The 27,093-nt window shown below is 45.1% G+C and overlaps 1 long non-coding RNA gene across 3 annotated transcripts; it reads left to right on the forward strand.

Annotated features, from left to right (window-relative positions):
* The first annotated feature begins 1,883 nt into the window (after positions 1–1,883).
* Positions 1,884–25,956, forward strand: LOC311582158. 3 transcript variants are annotated; one of them, XR_014774027.1, is made up of 5 exons: positions 1,884–2,163; positions 4,434–4,593; positions 18,828–19,582; positions 20,388–20,541; positions 24,275–25,956. It is a non-coding gene; the product is annotated as an uncharacterized lncRNA (long non-coding RNA). The 3 variants fall into 3 exon arrangements; XR_014774026.1 differs by lacking the exons at positions 18,828–19,582; positions 20,388–20,541 and adding an exon at positions 2,787–2,867; XR_014774028.1 differs by lacking the exons at positions 18,828–19,582; positions 20,388–20,541.
* Positions 25,957–27,093: the final 1,137 nt, after the last annotated feature.

Below are 27,093 nucleotides of genomic sequence, written 5' to 3' on the forward strand. Positions count from 1 at the left end.
GAGGCACTCCTGGGAATCCTTTGACCTTGTAGGCTGTCCTTCACCTGATTCCATTGGTCCAGGGACATTGGCAGCCTGTGCTTTTGTGACCATCCCTTGTGGCTACCTAGGTCCCCTGACTGTCTCTATAATGAGTCCCTTTGTAAATCCTTGAATTGTCCTCATTTAAATGTGCTGTCTGTTTGCTTTCTGGTTCTCAGAGGAGAAGGTTGTAAAAGGAGCTCACCTTCATTTCAGACACAGCAGGACTAGTCTAGTGAATCCCAATTGCTCTAAACCATCCCTGTGATCTCAAATATGGGGTATCACCGGGTTCAGTGCTAACTCTGAAGAACACAAGAGGAAGTCTGCTGAGGGAGTCCCCACTTGTGCTGCTGTAATTTAGTTGGTCCAGCATTCTAAAGGTGAAAGCAAGAGGATCAGAAATCCAACTTCATCGTCAGCTACATAGAGAGTTCGAGGCCAGCCTGGACTATGAGACCCAGTCTTAAAAGCAAAGCAAAACCAAAAAGAACTACACATGTTAGCCGGATATAGTGGTTTATATCTGTAATCCTAGCAGTGGGGAAGCCAAGGCAGAAGGACAGCACGATGACTTTGAAGATAGCCTGAGCTATATAGTGGGACCCCGCCTCAAAAACAAAACAGAAAACAACAGGAAAGAAAGAAGGGAGGAAGGAAGAAAGGAAGGAAGGAAGAAAAGGAGAGAACAAAAGAAAGACATGAAGAAAGAACAAAAGGAAGGAAGGAAGAAGAAGAAGGAAAAAAAAGAAATATATTTCATATATTCAGGTGGTCCTAGAATTTTCCCTAGGTAAGAAGCAATAACTAATTGGCCTTTTAGATGTTTTGAGTTTATAATAATATTGGCTCTTATCATAACACAAAATTGAGAAATCAGCAATGACAATGGAACATATTACTTCTGTGGGGAAATTAAACACTCAGGATCTACTCCTTTGAGAGTGGGGACTGCAGTCAACAAAGAGACAAAATAGATGACATTCAAAAATGTCAATGGGATTTTAGAGACACTCCCAGAACTCTGAGCAGCTACTGGAGAGTTCTATAAAAGAAACCATGAGTAATCAATTAGAAAATTCAATACCATCCAAGAAGGCCTTGGTGATGTTCAAGGAGCCCATAGCTTTGTTTTCTTGTGACACTGGATAATATGATGTTCTGAGGACACACAGGAAAAAGCCTTGATGTCTTGGTAATACCATCCAACTGGCTCACTATATTATTTCTCAAAAATCATAGTTTTATTCTACCTTCAAAGCGTAAGTCTGTAGGCTTAGATTTTTTTCAAAAACCTACTTTATTTGGGGTTCTTAAGCACTTCTACCTCTCTTCCAACCCACTGGCCAGAGGTAGGGGAGAAAGAAGGTTAACAGAAAAGGAGGTGATGAACCTCTTTAGACGTAGTTCCTTGGGGTGAGTTCAGTCTTTGCTGTCAGGACATCAGCAGAGCAGCAAACAGCACGCAACAGCAGCAGAGGCACAGCTCGGAAGAAACAGCAAGACTCCGCCGAATCAGCAAAAGTCAGCAGAAGCAGCAAGACTGCCAGGGCACCACGAGAAAGAAATCCTCTGGAGTCTCTCTCTCTCTCTCTCTCTCTCTCTCTCTCTCTCCAGACTGAAGTGCAGGAAAGCAAAGACCAGGAAAGTAATGTGAGCATTGCAAAGGGTAGCAACACAGAAGCAAAAGCATTGTCTCGCTGTCTGTGGGCTTCTAGTCTCCCCTCGCAGAGTCCACACAAGGATGTTTTGCAGCTGGCAAAAGCCACGCCCCTTGCCTGAGACAGCTTCCAGCAAAACGTCATGTGCTCTCTCACAGATCTGTGTTCTGGGGATAAAGGTCACAAGGCTGTCTTCAGAAGTGGAAAAACACTCCCACATCCCATACTTGAGACCAAAACAAAAACACATTCATGTGGCACAACTGAGTGCCATGGGTTTTGTTACTTGTGGACAGCATGTATCCCGATGCCCTGGTGAACTTCCCGGAACTGACATGTAGAAGAAGGTTGCAAGTATGACAGTGGACTGAGGACCCAGTGATGGTTGATGGATAATCATTTGTGAAACATTTTAGAATTCTATCTGGGGTTCTAAACACTGTGTGTCCTGGTTCACCTACTCCACAAACAACACCACAAGGTAAGCTTATAGATTTCCCTTTATTTATGATATCATGAAGATTTATCAAATCTTAGACACATGCTTAAGGTCCAAAGATGGGCAAACACAATGTAGTGTCCAAACCCTGGTCCTCCTGATTCCAAAACCCAATCAGGAAACACTGATGTCGTATGGCTTTTGCTGACAATGAAAGTTCTTCACGGCCTTGGACACCCATTTGCAAGCAGAGAAATGCTAGATCATCCAAGTGATGTCTCTGCCAGATTCCAGGTGTAGACTCAAACCAAGAAGACAGTGATGCTGCGTCTGTGTGCTATGGGGGAATCTTGGCTGAGGAAGGGACTTTTTTTCATAAAGAAAATTTCCCCTACTTAAATTATAGATTATTCATGTTTGTGTCAAATTCTTGATGAATCTTGATTTTTGAGAAGTCATGTCACAGCTTATAATTAAATATAGCCCAAGTGTATGTCGGCGGGGCTTAATTATTTTTTAATTTATTATACATAATGCTGTGGTTTCTTTGCCAAACCTTCCCAAACAGAAAATCGCAATGTAGTCCTTCTTGGATCTAGAAGTTGTAAGTGATTAGAAGTATCCCCTTGGAACAAGGAACCATGGTTGCCCACTATCACACACAGGCAAAGCCTGGCAGCTTTGGACAGAGTTAAAGAAGCCTGAGATCTAAAGACAAACTCTTTAAAGCTCTTACAGAAATACAGGCACGTGTCATTATTTTTGACCGGGGATGTAGCTCCGCTGGTGAACTGCTTGCTCACTGGGACGCATGAAGCCTTGGCTTCCATCCCCAGCACTCCATAAACTGGATGCAGCGGTGCACGCCTCATCATCTGTGGCGCATGGTACGTGGCAATGCCATCTCAGCGTTGCGAAAGTGGAAGTAGAAGGATCAGAAGTCCAAGGTCATCCTAGGCTGCGTGGTGAACTGGAGGTCAGCTTGGGCTACAAAAGCTCCTGCCTCAAAAGAGGAGGCAGAGGTGAAGTGAAGGAAGGAGCCAAACTAGGGCACTGGGGAAGCCTTAAAATAATAGACAAATGCCTGGCACGCAGTGGGGTGAGCTGCCATCTCAGGTTGGCTCAGCTGACTATTTCTTCTGGCACATTCAAGTCTCACTGTGAGTCTATCCAGCAGCTGGCGAATCAGCTTAGGTTGGATGGCTTGATGACGGATGGGCTAACTGGGACAGCTTTCAGTATCGAGTCCAACTTTGTGATTTTTGAGACATGGCATCGTCATCTACAAAGTTCATGCTGTGTTTAAAAAAAATAAAAAGAAATCCCATGTTTGAAATAATTTTACAGTTTTATGTTGAGCCACATTTATAACTATCCTGGGCTTCATAAACGGAACGTTTAGGCATCTGTATTCAACTTCCTTCCTGTTTTCTCTTCAATGAATAACTTGGATAAATATATGTGTTTTTATAATATTTAAGCCAGAGTGGGCAATAGCTACTGCACTGGACAAAAGTAGGCTCAAAGGAACGTAGTTACACTAAATAATAAGTGAAGGTGTGCTGACAGTCCCTTACTTGGTTAAAGGAGATGAGGCGTTAGGTAAGAGTCTTCTTTGGATCCTGACTTAAATAAACCAGTTAGAAAAGAAATATTTGCGGTGTCTCCAGAAAACTGAACATAGGCAGAGCATTAGATAATATTAATAAGACATCAATTATTTTTTGTATACTAATCCCTTATTATTTATTTTGAGACAGGGTCTCACTATATAGCCCCCAGTGGTCTGGAACTTAGTCCTGTAAAGTGCTGGAGTTAAAAGCTGTGCCACCACATTTGGCTTCTTTTCAGCTATTTTTAAACAATGTGTTTTACATTTTAGTAATACATGAATTGCTACTTATTGTTGTGACCAATGCCCGACGAAAAGCATGTTAAGGAAGCGAGGACTAATCTTGGCTAATAGCCTGAGGTAAAATCCATCGTGTCAGAGGGAAGGCACAGCAGGAGGAGTGTGAGGCCCAGGCCCCGTCCATCTTCCATCAGGCTGTAGAGAGAGAGGTGTACAATGGTGCTCAGCGGCTTCTCTCCTTCCACCTCTTGCTTTTTTTTCTTTCCATTTTAGTGCCAGTCCCCCCTCCATGAGACACCCTCATCTACATTCTAGATGGGTCTTCCGTCCTCACTAGCGCTCTCTGAGAACAGGGCTCGCAGACTCCCAGATGCGTTTCCACTATGACTCCAAAGCTGACCAGGTCGGCAAGGACGAGTAGCTTCCGTGCGAATAGTCGATGGCATTTGTTTTAAAACAGTACAGACATGGGAGGTCGACAGACAGACCTCACATACCCGAGATGACAACTGTCTGCGTCATGGGTGCCTGGTGGTGACTGAGATCCTGTCCTGAGACATTGCTACGGCAGGAGCATGTGAAGCCTCTCCAAGCTTGTATGATGACACCTGAGTCTCAAGGTAAAACATTAAAAGATGGTGCCATAGGGAGGCGACTGGGTCCCCAGGACAGTCCTCACGTGAATGAGATTAGCTCCTTTTTAAGAGGGTTGCCGAACTTTCCCCCTTCCTCTATGAGATGATACAACCCTGAGGTATCACCTTCAAAGCAGATAACGAGTTCTCTCAGACACTGAATCTTCCGGCACCTTGATCTTGTAAGGACTCGGCGGTCTTTACAACAGGGGCAATACATTTTTACTGAATGCAAATTGCCCATTGTAAGGTAGTGAGTTTACTAGGGTGGTCTGAATGGGTCAAGACTGGTAGGTTGGCCTCATATTGTCACAAAATAAAGCCATGGTATCTCTTAAAAGTGCAAGGACACTCCTTACGGGCAGCATCCACTAACAAAAATGGTTTTGGCATGGTCTTCTGTGCTCCACTGCACTCTTCTATAGACACACTGACTATCTTCTGTCCTGGCTGTACTATTCATCATGGAAGAAGTAACACTGGAATACAAATCAGATGTGCAAAGCTTTTTTTTTTTTTAAGGACAAGAATTGTTACTGTGTTGGGTGAACAAACTGAAGGCAAATGAGACTAATGAGCTGAGGTGGGAAAGTAAACGCATCAAGAGCAGAGGATTCTAACAAGAGGATGGAGAATTTTCCTGAATATTAACTAAGAAATATTCAGTAATTAGGTCAGCACTAGTCTTCCTACCTACTTACTGTGATGTATGGACTGTGACATATGGCAGGGACCTGAAAAAGCAGAAGTTACTAACCAATCAAGGTGTATATTTCATAAGTGGGTCTAAAAGTGAATCAGCAGGGGACTGGAGAGATGGCCCAATGGTAAAGAGCCCTGGCTGTTTTTCTAGAGACCTAGGGTCAGTTCCCAGCACCTACAAGGAGGCTTGCTAGCATCCATAACTCCAGCTCCAGGAGCTCTGACACCCACTGGTCTCCTCAGGTGCCAGGCACATGCACACACACACACACACACACACACACACACACACACACACACACACACCACATGCACGTAAGACACTTATTAATTAACAAACAAGCATACAAATAAAATCAAATCATAAGAGTTAATAGGGAGGGTTTACATAGCAGAAAGACCATTCAGTCCAATGAAGGGGAAGGTAAAGTCACAGAAGACAGAAGGGACAGTCACAGCGAATTAATAAAGGCACGAATGTAGATGCTGATTATTAAGTGTCGATTGCTGCCTCCTCCATACTCACACATACTTTATTTCTTATCAGACAAAGAAAGGTAAACAGAAGCAGATTCACCACAGTTCTAGAAATCTCCAAAGTTCTAGAAAGCTAGTTGGCCTTATCTCTTAGCTGGTTTGGTATGCCATGTGAAATTTTGATGATATCTATGAGGGCTTTATGAATACAAATTGGATTCCTAGAATCAGATCATGAGGGAATAACAACCTGTCCCCAAAATTATTATACATGAGGGGACAAGGACAGATTGTCCAGGGGACATGAGAAAGGCAGCAAGCTGTATTCTCACCAAGAGGGCAAGACATGTCTAATCCTCTAATCTTGAGTGGCAGTGATTGTCCTCAGCTTCAGCTTTGTGGACACTGGTGCCAGGAGAAGTCTCTCATGCTCTCTGAGCTATGAAACTTTTTCCAAGGGCTTCCTTCTCCATTTTCCTCACACTTGACTCTGTGCTTCCTGGAGGCTCCCATGGCTTTCTAAGGAAGAATCATGAAGCCCAGAGGGCCCAGTGATTAGTTCTCAGTGACAATGCTGGTGTGCTTTCATGGATAGCATCACTAAATGAGGGCTGGCTCCCCATTAGGCTCTAAGTTTCTCATGGACCAGTCCATGCTGGTGTCTGCTCACTCCTACTCACAAGACCGCCAGTAAGAAGACACAAGTGTCTCCAAACCCATGCACTACTCCAAAGTATTTCTCCCACTTCCTCTCTTAATATTGTAAAATGTGAATGTTACCAACCTGGAAGAAATGAAGGTATTCTGAAGAGACACTTTTCCCTGTGGCTGGCTACTGGAGTATTGAAACAATAGATCCAAAGAAACAGGCGTTTCCCTGGGGAGTCTCACACTGATGGATGGAACAGGCTGAAGTGTGGCGCAGGGCAAGATGGGAGCTAGTCTTTGGAAAGAGTTTTTAGCCTGTCAGATCACCTTGCAGAAAGCCTGGGGCACAGATGGTAATAGTGGATGGGACCAAATCTTGACCAGGACTGCTTATGGGCATGCATACCTCCTGCCTGCTGTTTATACCTAAATGTCACATCCGGATGCTGAGGATGGACTGAGGGTGGGAGCTGTCACTGGACCTCTGTTCCTCTTCCCCATGTGACCTTATGAAAATCTCTCTCTCTCTCTCTCTCTCTCTCTCTCTCTCTCTCTCTCTCTCTCTCTCTCTCTCTCTCTCTTTCTCTCTCTGTGTGTGTGTGTGTGTGTGTGTATGTCTTGCTGTGTCTTCTCTGTCTCTCTGTCTCTGTCTCTGAATCTCTATCTGCCTCTGTCTGTCTGTCTCCCTCTCTCCATCTTTTCCTCCTTCCTTCTCCCCTCTCTTCTTCCACTATTACTTTTCTCTGACTGTTATTAAGGATGAGAAGCCAAGCCAAATCTGGCTTGTGAGGCCTGCCAGAGTCTAATCTCTGACCTTAACAGCTCCTATAACAATATTGATTATTATCCGCTTATTGGGAATCACTCCCCCCCCACACACACACACACATTCTCTTCCTACATAAGCTACAACTCTACCATAGTCTCTAGCTTAAGTTCAGTTATTTAACAATCAGTGATCTATTATTGCAGTTATCCTAGGTGCTGAGGACAGAGGAGTGATCTCATAAAGCTTACATTCTAGTGAGGAGTGAACAAGACAGAGTGCTCTGATAAAGCTCACATTCTAGCAAAGAAACAATGGATACACAGATAGTGCAATAAGCGATGCAATGTTGAAAGACAAATCAGCCACAGGCAGATAAAACCACAGTGTCTTCTTGTGCAATGTCCTAAACTCTGCCCAAGATGGCTGACTGCCTTAAGCAACAGGAAGGGGAAGAAATACACCTAGAGGCTGCCGTTGAGGGTAAGGATGTACTTGGAGGGAGGCTGAGCTGAGTTAAACCTTCTACATCAGAGAAATTCCATCAGGAGCCCACCTGTTCCCTAGCAGGAGTTCATGAAGAATTTACACTGCAGTCTGGAACCAGAGACACATAAGAAAAGCTATGTTGGTCTCTTCTAAATCCATGCTCACCTGCGAGGTTTTCAAGGATGGTTCTTTCACATTTTAAGGTAGGTAATTGAAAGACACATAGCTGGTCAAACTTCTGAGAATAAGTGACTACTGAATGCTCAGCCCTAAATGGGGTATCTACACCGTTCCCTCCAGGGCTCGGGGACCATCCAAGAAGAGGATGCAGAAAGAGCCAAAGAGTCCTAGGAAAAGAAGCAGCACAGGGTGTGACATGGCCCGCACACCTATGGATTTGTACCGCTGTAGTTACTTGCACAAGATCTGATAAGACTGGATCTGCCAACACTCTGTCTAGGGTGGGGAAGGGGATCACGAGGTCACATCCCTCCTTAAATAGCTATTAGAGGATTTGTCCTCATGGTATAGCCATTAGTAAGTTACTCCCACTCATGTTCATGTAAGAAATCCCTAGTTAAATTCCTTAGGTCAACACACACACACACACACATTCACATATGCACAAATGAAAAAGACATAAAAGCAGAACAGAGATTGGTTGAAAAGAGGAGGAATCAACAAAAGTGGGAGAATAAGAGAGGGCAATAGGGAATGAATATTATCAAAATAACAAACCATACTATACACATGCTGTGATAATGTCAGAATGAAACCCATTATTTTATTTAATTAATATATGTTAACAAAATAAAATATTATTATAGACAAAGTCAGAGGTTACACATAGGACAATTGGAGCTACATAAATATATAGCCTCCTAGCCTGACAGTATCCATAGCATCCATCGGGAGGACTTGACGCCATATGCCACACCCTTGTTGACCCTTGTTTACTTGTTTACCTCTCCATCATCTCATTTTGTTTTGAACCATAAAATAGTGGCTCTTGCAAACTGCACTCCCTAGGGTCTTTTACATCTTCTCCTTGCCCAGTTTCAGTTGGTGGCAGGCCCTGGCAGCAGACCTCAGTGTTGGTGGAACACAAAGCATTTCTCCATCTCTTTCTGTGCCTTGGGTCATGTCTCCAGTCCTAGCTGAGTGGTTCAAACTTGTCCACCAGACCCATGATAGATCACCTCCCCACTTCCCCTACACTCCAGCTCCCCTCCCTTCTCCTCCTCTCCTCCCTCCTCCCTCCTCCCCAAAGGCTGAAGCTGTTGGCTCACCCTCCTGCTCTGTTTCTTCAGTCCTTTGGTACTTTATCAGCTGTGCCTACTTGATTTGTTCTGTTAAATTAGTCAGAATAGATTCTGTTTTCTGGATGAACCCTGACTGACACTCAAGCCCTGGCAAATGCCCAAATGTGATGTGATTGATTTACTTCACAGCACACCTCAACAGTCGCCCGCAGGAGAGAGATGAACCCAATTCCAAAGTCTAAAATGACAGTGCTTGTATCTGGTTAAAGTCTCCAAGCGGCTGTGAGTAAAAGGGAGCACACTGCCTGACATCTGACAACTGTACCCTAAAGCCATCAGGAATGAAACTGAGCCCCGCGCTGCTCCCCCAAACCTGTGTTGATTCTCCTACCTTTGAATGTAACTAACACCAGAAAGAGAGAACTTATTTCTACAAAGTGTCATCTGACGTTCACACAATCCTCAATCAATCAGCTTAAAGTAATTAATCTCAAAACAAGCAACAAACTGCAACATAATTTAATTTCTTTATTAATATAAGAAAGCAAAAGAAAGAAGAGAAAATGCTGAAACAAAGCAAATAATAATTAAAAAAGGTTAGATTTGGATTCCAAATTATCAATAGTTACATTAAATGTAAGTAGGCTAAATATTATGAATAATTATTTGGACTGTTGGACTGCATAAGCAAGTAAAATCTTTTTATGTGCTACTCATAGAAAGCACAACCCTGGGGACAAAGTGAAACTCATCCAGTATGTCTGAGTACTCATCCAAATCCGAAAAACTTTATTGAGATCATTTGCTGAGGGCCTAAGTAAACAGACTGACACATCTGTTTTACCATATCGAGTTAAAGTGATGTGGATAATGCTCCCCACTGTTTCTGACACTGGCAGAACCATTTGGAAACCACTCTCAGGTTGCGTTTGATTTAAATTTGATAGAGGGAGCATCCACTGTGAAGACATGTCAAGCTTAAATGCAGACTCTTTAGAAGGTCTTTGTAAGTTCACTGCAGAGGAAAAGCAGACAACTTGGAACAAGGAAGTGTCTTTGTAGAAAGAAGAAAACAAGAGAGAGAACAAATATCTATTCACCTCCCACTGAGGAACATGCATGTCACTGCCCTGGCAGTAGAGGGCGCCCTGCAGCTGAGATTCCTGTGAGCTGTCCAAACCCTTCTCTGCTTCCTCAGTGCTCATCCCATTACATCCCCTTTGAAAGAGAACACAGGCAGCACTTGTATAAAGCCACTGTAACAAGAATAAAGAAAAGGGAAATGAATTGTTTCCAAGACAATGGAAATACTAATAAAAAGAGAGGAGGAGAAAGGAAAGGAAAACAATAAAATAACACATCTTAGTATAAATGTATGTTATTAATGAATGTTTGAAATGTGCATGAAAACCTCGAGTAAGAAATATAAAATAAAATGGGGGGAAAAAACAGGAAGAGGTGAAACTGATCATCAAAGTCAGAAATAATATTAGCCAATTTTAAAAAATGTCAAATTAAATCTCAAAGTCCCCAAGTGAAAATCAACTTGATTAAAAATAAATTAAGAGAAGATGAAGAAAGTTTCCTGTGAGAAGATCTCGGGATTCTCAGAAGAGGCACAATTAGAGCCCAGAAAGCAATAGAAAATGGCAAGAGAGCCAGTGTGTTAAGATGTAATCTATGGAAACAGAAGAAAAGAGGAAATATTCTATAGCACATGCGCTGGGAGGCAGCCACACACCCAGAACTGTCAGAGTCAAACCCAATCTGTAACATAGGGATGATCATTCCCAGCCGGCAACGTACTGGACTCACAGGCACAAAAATGCTGGACTTCAGTGACAACGAGAAACAATTGTGTGCCTCTCAGTGAAACAGCCAGTCAGATTTAAAAATAGCAGAGTACTGTGTTTGCAGCACAACTTCTTAGAAAAGTAATAGGGAAAAGTCATTCTTGGGAGCAACATTTTTTGAAACCTGGGAGAGTATCAACCAAAGGTTGTTTTTAAATATTCGGTCAGAATTATTGAACCAAAGAGGTTGAAAAATGCCTTAAAGTAGACAATAGTTCAAAGAGTATACATCCTGTAAGTTTCCAATAATTTACCAGAGGGTGACCAAGACATTGTTGAGAAAATGCTCTGTCTGTCCATTGATCCTTCAGTCCATCCATCCATCCATCCATCCATCCGTCTGTCTGTCTGTCTACCTATCTATCCATTTCTCTATATATGTGATATCTGTGTATCTCTACGTACATGGTAAAATGAGAGAACTGGGTTTTGAAAGCTGTCCTTTGACCTCCACACAAATACCTGCACTACTCCTACTCCACCCCCAACACACACACACACACACACACACACACACACACACACACAGAGAGAGAGAGAGAGAGAGAGAGAGAGAGAGAGAGAGAGAGAGAGAGAGAGAATGAATTAGTAATAACATATTTTACAAAAAAAAAAGTAATAGAATGTCATGTGTGCCACACACTTCTTAAACTTGGTTCCCTAACCATTGAAAGCATACCTTCTCAAGCACACATGGAAAAACTGATGTCAGCTTATCAATTCAGCGCAACACATTCCACAAAGTTAAACTAATATGAAGAGGGTTCTCTGGTGGCACTGCAATAAACTACAATCCATAACAGCAATAAAAACAACTAGCAGTGACTTCACCGAGGAAATGAAAAATCTCTATAAACCGCTCTTGCAATGCAAATAAAAATTAAGACATTCTAAATAAAACAATAATAAAAACGCTATCAGGGTAGCCTAGGCAAATGCCATGAGGAGGATAGTAAAACTGACAGTGGTGAGGGCTGGCATCTAGGTAGCTCACAGCATCTGTGTATTTTCACTACATGCACATGTGCTGTAAAAATAATGGCGCAGGATGATGGTACAGGTGTGGCCTGCCACTCATTTATGATGCCGTCCGTAACAAACTGCCACAGACTGATTGCCTTAAACAACGGAAATGTGTTTCTCTGCAGCTCTAGGGCCCGGAACAGGCTCATTCTGAGGGCTATATAATATCCCATGACAAACACAGGCAGTGGGGTGAATGCTGCAGAAACACTGGGGCACCTGCATTATGGCGTTACTGCATTGAGTTCTACGGGTCAGGCTCCAGAGGTTTCAAAACTCAAAAGACATGCAGATTTTAGATTCTCATGGAAGTGAGAGGGGCGGCTCTCAAATAGTAGCAGTATTTCACGCCCCACCGGGTAGGACTATGCCCTGCTGAGAATACCCCCTTTAAAAATACCTTCCCAGTAAGCTGGGGTTCAGAGAAGGCAAAGGGCATGTTTCTGCTTAGCTGAAGTCCAAACTCTACCTTCCCTGCCTCCAGACCAGCCTTCGTCCTACTTAACTATTCTGGACCAAAACCTTGTTTTATGCCGACCCAAGTGTCCACTGGGTTGGCTATGCCCTGCCGGGACGCGGTTGCTGGGCTTGCACTATTTACAGCATATAATAGGCCACTTATAAAAGGATAATGAGGCACAGTTTGCAAGAATAACAACCCTTCTAGGAGCACAAGTGGAGTCTAGAGCCAGCGCCGCTAAATTTCTCTGAGAGATCCTGAGAGATGGCTAGCCCAGAGAGAAATGCCAGGGTTCTCCCACCTCATTAAACCCGTTATCCAACAAAAGACACTTCCAACAGCGGAAAGGGACAGGAGGCAGGTAATGTGGGCAGCTTTACTACCACGGCTGTTGTCTGGAGTGCTAACAAATGCGGGCTTCTGTGAGTCCTGTGTACGCCTATTAGTATGTTTTAGAGAATATGAAGGGAGGGGCAGGAGAGGGGCATAAAATTAGCAATAATTTTATGAATTAAAAAGCTTGGGCCTGAAGAGTTGGCTTGGTGGTTAAGAGCACTAGCTGCTCTTGGGGGAGGACCAGGGGATTCTGTTCCCAGCATCCAGAGGTTGGCTCACAACCCTCTGTAATGCCAGTTCCAGGGGATCTGATGCCCTCTTCTGGCCTCCTTGGGTGTTGCATGTACATGGTAGGCAAACACTTATTTGCATAAAATAAAAATAATTTTTAAATAAAAAGAAGTAACTAGCTGAGAGACCCCTTTGGGGGGAGGTTTGTCCATGGAGTTCATTTTGAGAAATGAACACAGGACACAGGACACAGGAAGAGTTTAGCTACCACAATTCAAACAGCATCATCAGTCAACATCCTTTGCTGGGGGACTCTGTGAGAAAGTGCACTAGTTTCCAATTGGACCACAGTGGGGAGCCATCAGCCCAGCAGGGCATAGCATTTGAGCCCTTGCACACCTGATAGGAGAGATACTCTGTGCACTCGTGAGTCCTGGGAGCAGAGACACAAACAATAACAATTCATTTTCTCCTTGGAAACATACGACTGACAGTGGGTAGATCAGCATGGGAAAAGGCAGACTGAAAGTCACCAGGCCTCTTTCGGTCTTGGCCACAGTGCATGAACAATGGCATTCTCTGGGTGCCTGGTAGGGGTTGGGGAACACAGCTGACAGGAAAAATAGGTGATCCAGTCCTGCTTGATGAGGTAATGTTACATAATCTCTCTGAACTTCTACTTTCCATAAGATGTTTCATTAAGTACTTCTTTCTTGAACTCTCTCGTGTGTGTGTGTGTGTGTGTGTGTGTGTGTGCGCGCGCGCGCGCGCGTGCTGAACTCATTGATTGACTTTGCCTGTGGGACTGTCTTCAGGCTGAGGCAGGGGGCGTCTCTTGACTAAGTTCATTGATGTGGGAAGACCTAGGCCAGTGTGGCAGTGCCACTCCCTAGGCAAGGAGTCCTGAGCTAGCTAAGAGTGAAGAAAGCAAGCTGAGAACAAGAAAGTATGCACACGGGAGAGCAGACCTGCATTGTGTTTGTTCGTTCTTAGCTGTGGGTGTGATGTAACAGGCTGCTTGAAGGTCCTGCCTTGACTTCCCCACCATGATAACCTGGAATTGTGAGCTGAACCCAACCTTTGTTCCCTTATGTCACATTTTTGTCAGAATATTTTTATCACAGCAGCAGAGGTGAGATTGGTGTAGCAATGTAAGAAGAAAAGGACAGCAGATTTATAATGATCATGAATACAGGCCATCACTCTGTCTGCATCCTCTCTGAGGCTTTTCTGTGTGCGTTATAACTTCCACTTCGACCCAGGACAGTGATGCATTTACACATCCATTATTCTGTTTTATGAGGACCAGTCTTAATGATTGGAGTTCCCCATTGCCTGAGCAGAGAGCTATGGGGGTGCTAGACCGACAAGCCACTCCGGGTGGCCCAGCTCCCTCGTGTAAACAGTGCTTTCTAGCACAGGACAGCTATTAGTGAGTCTCCTCCACTACCACCACTGGGGACTTCCCTTCAACTTACCCTCTACCTGGCTTCTTCTCCTCCTTTCCTGCTTTCTGTGACCTTAGCAGTCTTCACAGATAAACCTTTCTTCCAGAGTCATCTGTCCATTTCTTGGAGGTGCGTTTTAAAAATATGAAGTAATAAACATTTGTTGGGATCAAGGGTTGGAACTAAACCTAGCTAGTCTTTCAAGATGCGTTGCTCCATCAAGACAGACTTTCATTTTTCCCATCTAGACCCTAGACTTATATTCCCAGAAAGTGGTGTTTCCCTGCTTCTCCTGAAGTCTGAGAAAGTCAATGGCAATCACTTGTTTAAACGCAAATTACTCCAGCACTCATCCCTCAGCCATAGATGAAACTCCATATTCTTAATGCCATGTCATTCAAGCAGCTAGGAACTGTGCTGGTATTCCTTTTGTTTGTTTTGCTTTACTTTGCTTTATTTTGTTTTGTTTTGTTTTGTTTTGTTTTGTTTGGGATAGGGTTTCTCTGTGTAGCCCTGACTGTCCTGTATAGACCAGGCTGGCCTCAAACTCACAGAGATCTACCTGTCTCTGCGTCACAAGTGCAGGGATTAAAGGCGTGCACCACCATGCCCGGCCTTAATTTTATCCTTTCATGAGAATTAGTCATTACAGTTTTAGAAATAACAGCAGTTTCTGAGACATTGCTTTGCAAACAGAAGGTAACGGTTGACTCTCTATGAGACACACATGTCAAGACAGAGACACATATGACATCAATTTCAGGTGTTCACTGGGCACACACACATTTTTGGTTTTATTTTTGTTGTTGTTTTGCCTTTGAAACTGGCTTGGAACTTGCCAAGGAGGCTAAGCTTGCTGGCCAGTGGTCCCCAGGGATCTCTCCCCACTTCTCTGGTGTTGGGATTAGAAGTTTATGCCACCACACCTCGTGTTTTTCATGTGGGTTCAGGAGCTTGGGTTTCCAAGCAAACACTTGACTGAGTTGTCATCTCCCCAGCTCATCTTTGCTGAACAACCAACCAACCACCAGTGCTGAGTTTTCAGTATCTCCACCTTCCATGTGATGGTGACCCCTGCTATTTTGATAATGACAGTGGAACCTGCTCTGTGACAAGTAGGGTAGACCTTCTAGATGTTTCTTTGTCTGCTATATGATGTCAGTAGGGGGCAGTGGAGGGACACCAGAACGGAGGAATGGATAGCTTTTCCCAGTTCTGACACCCTGTGTCCAGGTGGAGTGGTCTGCTTTCTCTGGTAGCACCCTGCTATGCTGAGGGTTGAACGCCCCTTCCCAAACTCATGTTGAAATGTAGTGGCCACTGTGACAATATTGGGAAGTGTTACGTTGGGCCACCCCACCCTCGTGTTAACACTGTTGTTTGGGGATCAGGTCAATTACAGAGAGGTAATTTGGCCCTCTTGCTTCTCACGTGCAATTCTCGGGACCCTCCATCTTCTATGATAACCACACCATGCTATAGAACTTTCCTGCCCACCTGCACAGGGGTCTGGCAGGCAGCAGCTCTTTACAAATGAGTGATGCACATACCCAGGATTCAGTGTTGGGAGCCACACCATGTGCACTGAGGAACAAACAGGAACCAGCTCTCACCTCTTCCTCTGGGTTCCAACAGCCACATAAGTATATCTTCCCAGAATTCCTTTCTCTCTTCCTTTCTCTTGCCTTTCTTTCTCTGCTGTACTATAAGGCCCATGATGCATTCGGGTGACTGGTCAGAGTGAGCTCACCTTCCAAGTTCACTTTCAGCATGGCCTCTTCTTGATGTGTGTCCTCAGTATGCCCCTGAAGCCCCGGACTCTGGTAAATGATGCTGTGAAGCTCCCCAGGGCCAAGGGCTGCATGTCATGGTAGCCCTTAATAAATACCGTAGAGAGAGAACAGGAAGACAGACAATGAGAGGAAAGAAGGCAGGTTGAGGGGAGGACCAGGGAGGGAGAAGGGAGGGTCTTCTCCATCTCTTCAGCTGTCTTACAGTATTTGGTCATTTAATTAAACCTCAGAGCCTTTTTGTTCTAGCCAATGACCTCTCTTGGAACCTACAAGCAGAGGGAGCCTTCTCCACCTGGCCGCTACACAATAGAAACCGTACCAAGCAATAGCTGAGTATGGATAGCTCGTGTCTCAGGCTGGGCTCCTCCACCCTTTGAGCATTGCGTCACTAGTCACCAGGGTTACCCAAGGGACATGGACACAGCTCCTCTTCTGTCTAAGGAACCAGCAGCTGGGAGACGCCAAGGGGCTTGCCTGGGTGAGAGCAGTCTGAGGGTTCTGAGTAGGTGTCTTTAACCCCAAGCCAAACATAAGTCCCTGTGTAATGAGATGCTGATTCTCTGCAGACATTATGTGGGGGCGGGGGGTAGGGGTTTCATGTCCAGAGGGGCAGACACCATAGGAATATAAATCCTGAAGAGATTGTTGCTCGGGCAACAAGACACCTGCAACTGAAGTATAAAGACAAGAGTTTAGCCCCTCAGCTCCCATCAAAAAAATCCAGAGTGCATCTGCAGCCGGAAGGACTTAGCTGCTTGGGGGACAGAGCTAGAAGAAGCCCTAGAGCTTGCTGACTAACCAGCCAAGCTCAGCGAGTGGCCCCATTTAACTCATTTCCTTGACCCTTGTCCGAGGGTGACATAAATTCCTTCCTTGTCTTCTTCCACACATTTTCACCCATAAGGTAGGAAGAGAGTGTGTCTGAAACCTGACGTCACCACTCGAGGAGGGATCAGAGGATTTCCGTGATGGTTCCTCTTCACTGTCAGCTTGGCTGGATTTTAAGTTACCATAGAAACACAAGTCTGGCCATGTCTGCGAAGGAGGTCTCAGAAAGACTTCGGTTAGGAAAAGGACCTACCCTGACTGTGGCCAGCACCATCCCCGAGGGGACTAATGTGAAAGGGAGCAAGAGAAAGCAAGATGAACAGGAGCATCCAGCTCTTCTGCCTCCTTCCTACAGAGGCGATGTCAGAAGGCTTCAAACTCCTGACGCCACGCCTTCTCCTCCATGCCCTTGACACTCGAGCCATGATCAACCCTTCCTTCCTGAAGTCTCTTTTGTCAGGCATTTTTGTCATGGCTGCAGCAAAGGTAACTCATACTAATATGGGTGGGCAACAAGAAAATAGAAGCAACTGATAACATAACTCACATTTTTTTCATTAAATTGAAATAAAATTGAATTCTATTTTAAAAATAAATAAAACTCCTCCATTGCTGGTGGGAGTGCAAACTTGTACAACCACTTTGGAAATCAATCTGGCGCTTTCTCAGAAAATTAGAAACAGTGCTATGACAAGACATAGCTATACCACTCCTGGGCATACCTGAAAGATGCTCCACCACAAAACAAGGACATTTGCTTAACTATGCTCATAGCAGCCTTATTCATAATAGCCAGAATCTGGAAACAACCTATATGTCCCTTAGCTGAAGAATGGATATAAAAACAGTGGTACATTTACACAATAGGATATTACTCAGCTATTAAAAACAAGGAAATCTTGAAATTTGCAGGCAAATGGATGGAACTAGAAATGACCATTCTGAGTGAGGTAACCCAGACCCAGAAAGACAGGCATGGTATATACTTACAAGAGGATATTAGCCCAATATTGATAACCATTGAGAGTCTCCACTCAACAGGGGATTAGGACAGATGCTAGGACTCGCTGCTGGACTCCTGGTGGAGCACTCATAGTGGTGTGGAAGAATAGGGGCACAGGGGAAGGAAGGACCCAGAAGGTTCAGGAGCCCCACAAGGAGACCATCAAGGCTGGCAGATCTGGACTCGGAAAGGGGGAGGGGCACTGCACAAATTGTTGCACCAACCAAGGACAATGCATGCAATAAACCTAAATGCCCTATTCAGATCTAGCCATTGGACAGTTCATTCTCCACAGTGGGGAGAGCAGGGACTGCCTCTGACGTGAACTCTGGTGTCCCCAATTTGACCACTTCCCCTTGGGGGGGGGTGGCAGCACATAGAGGAAGGAAAAGCAGGCTATCTAGATAAGACCTGATATTCTGGGGCCATGTGGTAGAGGAAGAAGAGGTCCCCTTCTGTCAGAGGCCTAGGAGAGGGGAATAGGGCAGAAGAGGGAGGGTAGGAACGAGATGATACAAGCCAGGGGATAACATTCAGGATATAATCTGAGTAAATTATAATAAATTTCAGTTTTTAAATATTATCCAATGACTATAGCAGGGAAATATTGAAAGAAAATGTCAAATGAAGGGTATTGATTGGGCGGTAAAACCAATTCTTCAAGAAGCTGGAGAAGTGTTGTCTGGGTCGATGTATATGCCTTCCACTAACCAAGCCCCGCCCCCCCCTCCCCACATGAAGCAAGGAAAAACACCAAGTGGAAAAGGTCCCTGCCAAGAGATCTCAACTAAATTCGGGATTGCCGTGGAGAGAGCTCCACCAGAGCCGGTTTGAAAATTAAGTGGTCTGTGTGATGTTCACTTCAGCTCTCAGAAGGCAACTCAATGTGCATTTCCACAGCCCATCTCTGTAACAGCTCGCTGCTTGGACAAGCATGTGGTGTTGGAAGGAAAACAGCATGCCAGGGGAGGTAGGCCACCTCGAGAGCCATCAAGCCAGCGGTCCTGGGACTTGCGTAAGTGACGATGGTCCAATCTCCATGCAACGGGTGTGTGACTTGATCTCATCCCCAAACCTTGACTGGCATCTTCCAGATAAGAGCTGGAAGCTTTGACCTTGTGGCCCTGTGTGTGCTCTTCACTTTGTTTCTACACCTGAGTGATGCGCTCTTAGTGGCTGGTTGTCCGCTAGCAGACATAACCACTTCCTTAGCTGTGACAGTAGGCGAGACATTGCGAGAAGAAGCTGCCTCATCCCTGACCCTCAGCCATGACTGCACAGAAACAAAGCATGCCCTGCAAAATCACCACCTACTTCTCCCTGGCCTGCGCACACGCTCTCTGCACCACTGCTCGGTAGCCACAATCTCTCACTTAGGAGGCTCGGTTCGTCACCCTTCTCTGCACAGGGCCTGAGGATGAGCCCTATTCACATCGTGAACCCCTTATTCTATCACGTGGTTGAGCCCAAACCAGCATTACTGAAGGATGGGTGGCATGCGAGTTAGACACTTGTCCTTGGAACCAAAAGACAAGCCAACATCAGAAAAACCCTCTTACCTTGGCCTGTACTTGATGGAGTCCAGGAAGGACGGGAACCCCCCAGTTACACCTCACCTAAGTCAGTCACACACCCTGAAATTATGAGGTAAGTAAGTGATTATTGTTTCAAGCCACTAAGTTTGGGGGGTGGAGGCGACAATAGCCAACGGATACACGATTCCCAAATCAATTCGGTTATAGAAGGGAGCTCTGAAACTGCCACCCCACCCCCACCCCCACCCCCACTCCACGCCGACACTGAGAGCGAACTACAAGAGGCCAGGCAGTGTGCCAGATGAGTAATCATAGGCTCAAGTTCTCTGGCTTTGGAGCTAAAATTGGATCCTCTAAAGAGAAAGGTCAGAGCTCTCTGAAAACTAGGTCAGGTCCAGAATCAAAGCACGAGGCCTAAATGCAGCATCCAAATAGCACTGAGCATGCCAGAGGGCATGTGGGACCACAGTGACAGACAGACAGGCACAGGGAGATGGGAAGAGGAGAACTCTGTGGCTCCCTCCTTAGCAGGCTGTGTGCACACAAGAAGGACCCTGTGCTGGGCCTGCATGCCAGGACTCAGCACACAGAGGAGGGGATCATATTGTTGATGAAATATATGGCCTAATGACAAATGTACATGCATGGTGCCATGTTTCTCTTGCTGCTGAATGGACAGGTGCCTTTGCTTCCTAGGCAATCTCAGAAGCTTTAAAAAAAAATCAGCAAAGATAATATATTTTGTAAGCATTAAAAAATAATAGCCCTTTATAAAAAATGGATGCAAATGTATATAGTTGTTAATTTTTAAAGGTGTGAATAATGCTGTAAAGTATATTAAAATATTCGCTCCTTGGGGCTAGACGATGGCTCAGTGGTTAAAGTACTTGCTGTACAACATAAGTGCTTATATTTGGATGCCCAGAGCCACATGAAGTCCGATGCAATGGCAGGCAGCTGTAATCTTCATACCTCTATGGCCAGATTGGAGGCGAGGCAGGAGATTCCCTGGAAGCTGGAGAGCCAGCCAGCCTGGCATGCACGGAGGTGAAGAATAAGGAGACTTTGCCTGAAACAAGGTACAAGGCAAACGAGAGCACCTGAAGGTGTCCCCAGCCTCTGCACATACATCATAGTACGCATGTGCCTGCATTCACACAAACACAGATGCACACACATGCACACACACACACCATATATACAAATTAAAGCTATATATTGCTAAAAACAAATATATATTTATTAAATACATTTACATAAAGTATGTTAAAATAAAATAGCAATTAAAGTTTTGTTTATACTACTAAAATGAAAAACTATCCATAGGTATACATTTTCAATTGCTTATTATATGTTACTATAGGCTTTTTATATATTTACAGTACATACTGTTTTATGTCTACAAACTATAGACATGAATTATATTTGATTTTTTTGTGCTTTCTTTAAGTCATCATTTTTGATCACTTGATGAAATAATTTATTTGTCCTAACTGCCCCAAGATATAGGCACTCATTGAAATTTATTAATTTTCTCCATAAAATGCTGAGTGAAGCCTGAAGGATTGCATAGTCTACTCAGAACTTGATATAAGCAACCTATAGTTTATTTTTCCAAATAGGACAAATCATTCTTAAATATTGCTACCGTTGCAGGCTAGAGAGAAGGCTCAGCAGTTCAGAGCACTTGCTGCTGTTGAAGACGACCCAGGTTCCATTCTCAACGCCTGTATTGATGGTTCCCAACCATCTGTGATCCTAGAGTTCTGAGAGGATCTAACGCCCCCTCCTGGTCTCCGTGGGGACTTACACACACACACTCTCTCTCTCTCTCTCTCTCTCTCTCTCTCTCTCTCTCTCTCTCTCTCTCTCTCTCTCTCTCTTCAAAGCAAAAAATAAGACAGCCAAGCATGCTGTGCCTTGTGATGGGAGGCACGAAGACACGCCCAGAGCTGATATACACCATTCTTGTCACAGAGTAGATCTACTGACAGACCTGTCAGTTTAGAGAAAGTCGGAACAGGGGCCTTGCTAATCAATACCCACAAGGTTTGGAGAGATCCAGACTGCAAATACTTCTGCAAGACTCATGACCTGGTTTCTTCAAGAAAAGTTCTACAAAAGTTATACAAAAGAAAATAGGAGAGGGGAGAGGAGGGAGGAGCCTCTTCAGAGACTTAGCAGACACACACTGGCCAAATCTGGCTTGAGGAGCTCCTCAGAGACTGATGGAGTGAGGGAAGATGCTCCTGAGACAACCAACGCCATTACTTTGATGTGACAATACTAGGGAATTATCAGTTCTGATTCCAAGATGATATCGGGGTATGCTTAAGAGCCTGTAGTCTGTGCCTGCTGGAGAGATGATGGGCCCTGTCCAGCACAGTGTGACTTTGTCTTTAATCAGTGAATATATGATATGCCAGCCAAATCGACAGGGGCTGTGAGGTCCAAAGGACTGAATAAGAACTCCCGGGAAGAGGTTGTGTCTGCAGAGGCTGACTGACTGACTGGTTAAAACTGCAGCACTGTGGAGGGACTGCGGTGGTGAAGGTCCAAAGGCTAATTAGCTATCTCAGGCTACTTCTAGCCCTCTAGAATAGCCCTTCCTTGCCCACCTCTGTGTCTGGATCAACAAACATCCTGTGACTAGTATGTTAAAGACAATTTTGCAATCTATTAATTTAGCAGACCACTAGCTTCTGCCACCTGAAAGCTGAAGATGGCCTCAGAGGCTCTTGCTGTAACTACCTGTCTGATGTACCCACCACTGTAGGTTAAATTTAACTCATTTTGTGATTTTCTTTTTCTGTTAACCATAGAACTTCATGAAGCTGCTTCCTCATTAGAACACGGAATTATGGGTAGCTTAAATCTGTGGTCCTGGGGCCACAGTCGCTCAAGGTGCCTCTAGAATAAACCATCTCTTATTCCTTTAAAGATGCAAGCCCACTTTGCGTGTTGACAGGATTGTGGCAGAATGCCTCCAAGGGCAGAAGCACAGCCTACAAGGCTACCAGCGGGCTACAGCCGGGAGCACTCTCCAACCCTCCACCAGGAAAGCCAAAATGAGGAAATGCTTTTCCAGAACACACGCCAGCTCCAGGAACACAAGTGCCATTAGAACTAAAGCCCCCAAGGAAGCCGGAAAAGCTGCTTCTGTCACGCCAGCTTTATTACAAATGCAGAAGTTGGGAGAGCAGCGAGTTTGAATAAAGAAGGGATATTTACTGAGCGGAATCCACAAGGCCACTTTGCTTGGCTTCTTCGGTGTGTGACTCCTGTGCCCTCAAAGATAAGGCCCTTCTTTTCCTCCAAGGATGGGCATGTCTCTGAGGGACATCTAGGGAAAACGAGGGACGGTGAGAGACCTTTCCGCCTCTGCTGTTTTTCTGAGATACCAAGGTGCCGCCCACTGTAGTCCTCTCAAGGCTCCACCTGCTCATAGGCTGGTCTGCGGATGGCTGAGGCACACACAGCTGTGGCTCCTCAGACCTTGTGAGAATCAGGCAGGAAGTAAGCTGAAGTTGCCGTGCAAAGCAGATCCTGATCGAGGAAGCCTGGCCCTGGACTTCCAGAAACCCAAGGATCCTGGCTGGCTGCTGCAATAGCCCACGGAGCCCCACGAGCCATTGACTTCAGGTGGGGGCGAGAAAATGAATGAGTGAAGTGCAAGTGTGGAAAGTGGCCCACGGCTTCCGAGAGGAGGTGGAACCGAGAGCAAAACGCTCATGTCTGCTTTGAATTAAGAATCTGGGGGGTGAGAAATGGCCATTCTACAGAAGACAGTGTTTCGCATCTCCTGGTCATTTCTCTTCGTAAAAGCATTTCTCTGCTATCCGCATTGCAAAGAATGGAGAAAACGGAACTCGGGCTACAAAATTGTAGTTTTCAAAGGATCCTCCTGGTTATGCCCGGTGGGCATTAAGAAGCAAGGCAGAAGGGAGGGAGGGTCTGCTGTCTGGTTGCATCCCCCCCCCCCAATTAGCTCGGGACCATCCTCTGTGGCCCTACTGCCTTTCTCTTCGTATCTCACCACCTAGCAGTGAGCAGAGCTTGGGGTTCGCACTAAAGCAGTGTTTGATGAATGAATAAATGCACTTAGGCTGTTAACATCTCATGCTTCTCAACACAGTAATACGGAGGGAAAAAAATAATAAAGCATTTTGACTAGGAAGCTGCCTCATCTATCAGAATATGGATATACTCAAATTCCTGGATTTGTGCTAAGATAAATGCATAGCACTTTTGCTTGAAATACTCACAGAAAAGCAATTAACTTAAGGGTGCCAGGACGCCCCGGGGATGTTATTCATGTCATTCCTTTCTGGAAGATGAGCACTTCGTTTTAATTCAGTGGAGAGCTGAAATCCTGAGGACAGCTTTATACATCGATCTCCCTCTAAGCTTTTTAGATCCTCCATTCCCCAAGTAGGGACCCGGGGGTCAGCAGCACCGGTACTGGTGACACCTGGGAATGTATTAGAGGCTGAGGCTGCATTTTACCAAGAGCTGGGAGTGATTCGTGTGCAACCAAAGTGTGCAAAAATGTTCCCATGACTCAGCAGGCTGTGGTGTGTATGAATGTGTGTGTGTATGTGTGTATAAATGTGTATATTCACCTGTATATATACATACATATATGTGTGTATACATACATACATATATATACATATATATGTATGTATGTATATACATATATATGTATATACATACATATGTGTATTTGTGTGTATATACACACATGGATGGCGGCCAGAGGTTGACATTAGGTATCTTTTTTAATTGATCTCCCCTTACCCTTTCTGACAGGGTTTCTCACTGAACACGAGAGCTTCAGCTAGGCTGCCTGGCCAATGAACTCCAAATATCTGCCGGTCCTCCTCACAGTACTGGGTCCATAGATGCCCGCCATTGCGCCCAGCTTTGGTATGAGTACTGGAGATCCAAACTCAGGTCCTGACGCATGTGTGGAAAGCATTTTACCCAGTGAACCATGCCTGGGTCCCACCTGAGGTTTCCAGTGAGAAACACTGTCTCTTGCTCCAGCCAAAGGCCTATTTTCCTCTCCATCTTAACCGTGGCCTATATGAACACCTTGGGACAGTCCCATTCACAAATAAGCCTCCAGACACCGGAGAACATTATTTGTGGTTATTTCCAGGAAACGCCCACTGCTGTGAGTTCAAATGCAGAAACGGCCGACTTCTTAGCATTTCCAGCAGAATGTAGCATCTTTAGTTGTGGTCTTTCCTGGCAAGGCCAATGCTAATCCACACAACCTATCAAGCGCATCTTGAGAAGCCCATCTTTACAGGTGAGGATGTAAAGGATTACAGGGGGAATTCCTCACGGTCACTTAGTAATGCAGGTTCAGATCCATGGTCAGCCCCAGCCTCAGGGTCAGGTGCTTCTCAGAGCATCCAGACATTTGTTAAAAGGCACATTTCTAGGCCCCACCACGGATGTGTCTAAATCTCTGCGGCTAGGGCCTGGGAGCCTGCATCTTAACACTGTTACTGAAATAGCAAGTAAGAAGTAGGCATAGCTAAGCAGTCCTCCTGGTGAAGGTGTGGTAGCAGCCAGCCTTGTCGCTGACAAGTTGCCAGAACTGTGTGGAAACCCCCTCTTTATGAGACAAGATCCCCCCCCCTCAGGCAAGCATCAGGTCTTAGCTTTTTCTTTTTCACAGCACAAGCTGTCTCTGGGGGAAATTCAAATTCCTTGGGGCCTATTGTTTCAATAGTCTGATGGCAAAAGGGAGGGTACGAGTGTCTCTTTAGAATATTTTCACTCTTGCAGGACAGTTAAAGCACCCTTGAGAATTAGGTATGCTTTATTGGAGAACAAATTAAATCTCGCTGTTTGAGTGCACTGCTTCTAGTCTAAAGCAGACAGTCGTAGAGTGACCACAAACCCCACTGTGGTGTAATTGTTCTGAGTTTTTCTCCTTTGATTCTCAGGCTTTGCCTTGCGTGAAAATATGACAGTGTGCTCATATCCTAAATGCACTGATTTTTCTCCCAAGATAAAGCAGCTTCTATATTTTCTGGGACATCTCTCTTATACTCTCTGTGAGCTGCACCTGCCTGGCTCACTTTTCTTCTTCCTGACCGGCCTCCCTCAGTCTTTAGGGCCAGACAGGGCATTTAGGATACTAGTGTGTACAAGTTGTTCATTCCTGCAGAGTGCCAGGCTGGCACCGCATGGAAAGGTCAGGCCTGAGACCCCCTCCTAACTCTCCTCAATTCTGACTTGGTCCTGTCTACCCTCCAGGCCACTTGGGGGCAGTGTTTGTTCATCCACATTGGCACAGGTTCCCACGCCAGCAGACAGTGTAAGAGAGAGGACCAACCGCTGAGTGATGGATGTCTTAATGCATGTTCTTACATGGCCTAAGTGGAAATTAATGCAGGCATCAGACTGCTGCTACAGGGTCAGATTTTGATAAGTCAGGGAGAAGAAATAAGGAAAGTAATGTGTGGGTAATCTGTGCTTCCAAGAGAAATTAAACACGGAATTTTCCTCCAATGGTTTTGACTACTATTCCATATTCCCTCACAGCACCTTCTTATTCTTCCAAGACTGATGAGGCAAGAAACGCGCCAAGAGACATGGTACCTGGCCAACTCACAGTAGCTCTTTCTGACCAGAGTCACCAGTGAACGTCTGAACTCTTCCTGGCTACCTTGGGGCTTCTGAGGCTCCTTCCTGCCAACTCCAAGGCTCTTGTGCATCTCTGCTCGCTTTACATGTTTTGACATAAAACAAAATTTATCTCTGTCAGTGGGTTCAGCTTCCACTGGGGCTGAAGGCCAGTGTAGACCATAGTGGCTGTGGTTGGCCAGGCTTGATTCTCAACTCTGATGACCCCTAACCCTATGACCTTGCCATATTACCAGCCTCCCTGTGTCTCGATGAAAGAGAGACAGTGATAGTGCTTGTGAGAGCCGGAGGAGTTGATACATGTAAGTTTTCCCCCACTGAGTGGCGCTCCCCAACAGGGTAGCCACTGACCATTTCCACCAAAATCAAATCAAGCTGAGATAATGTTCAGCTTTTCAGTTTTGCTAGCCAGAGTCTGAGGGCTTGATAGCCCCTGGTGTGCCTAAGGGCTACCATGTTGCTCAACACAGGCACTGTTGCCATGGAGCTCTGCAGCCTAGGGAAGGAGGCAGTGCCTGGGAAGGACCACATTTTATGCTCTGAGGCACAAGTGGCTTCGCATTCAATTATGAGACTTGTAACTCTTCAGCCATCTCTCTTTCTAGGGGATAAATAAAAATCATAACATCCCAGTCAATGGTTGATTCATGAACTGCCTCCCTCCCTTCCTCCTTTCTTTCCACCCTTCCTTCCTCCTTTCCTTGAGGAAAGTTCCTGGAAAGAACAGCACCCTATCCTGAGCCTTCAGAATAAACCATCTCTTATCCCTTTAAGGAGAGAGCTGTATTTTTGTTGAGACTATATCCCACTCTCCCTCCCTCCCTCCCTCCCTCCCTCCCTCTTCTTTCTCCTTTCCCTTCCTTTCTCTTTCCTACCTTCCCCTCCCCCCTTCATGCTCCATCTTTCTGTCACTTCTTTTCCAAACGAAAGTATGGCCATAGCATCTGCTGGTTCCTAAAATATCA

The sequence above is a fragment of the Acomys minous genome, assembly GCF_964271855.1.
Source record: "Acomys minous genome assembly, chromosome: 13".
Classification (NCBI taxonomy): domain Eukaryota; kingdom Metazoa; phylum Chordata; class Mammalia; order Rodentia; family Muridae; genus Acomys; species Acomys minous.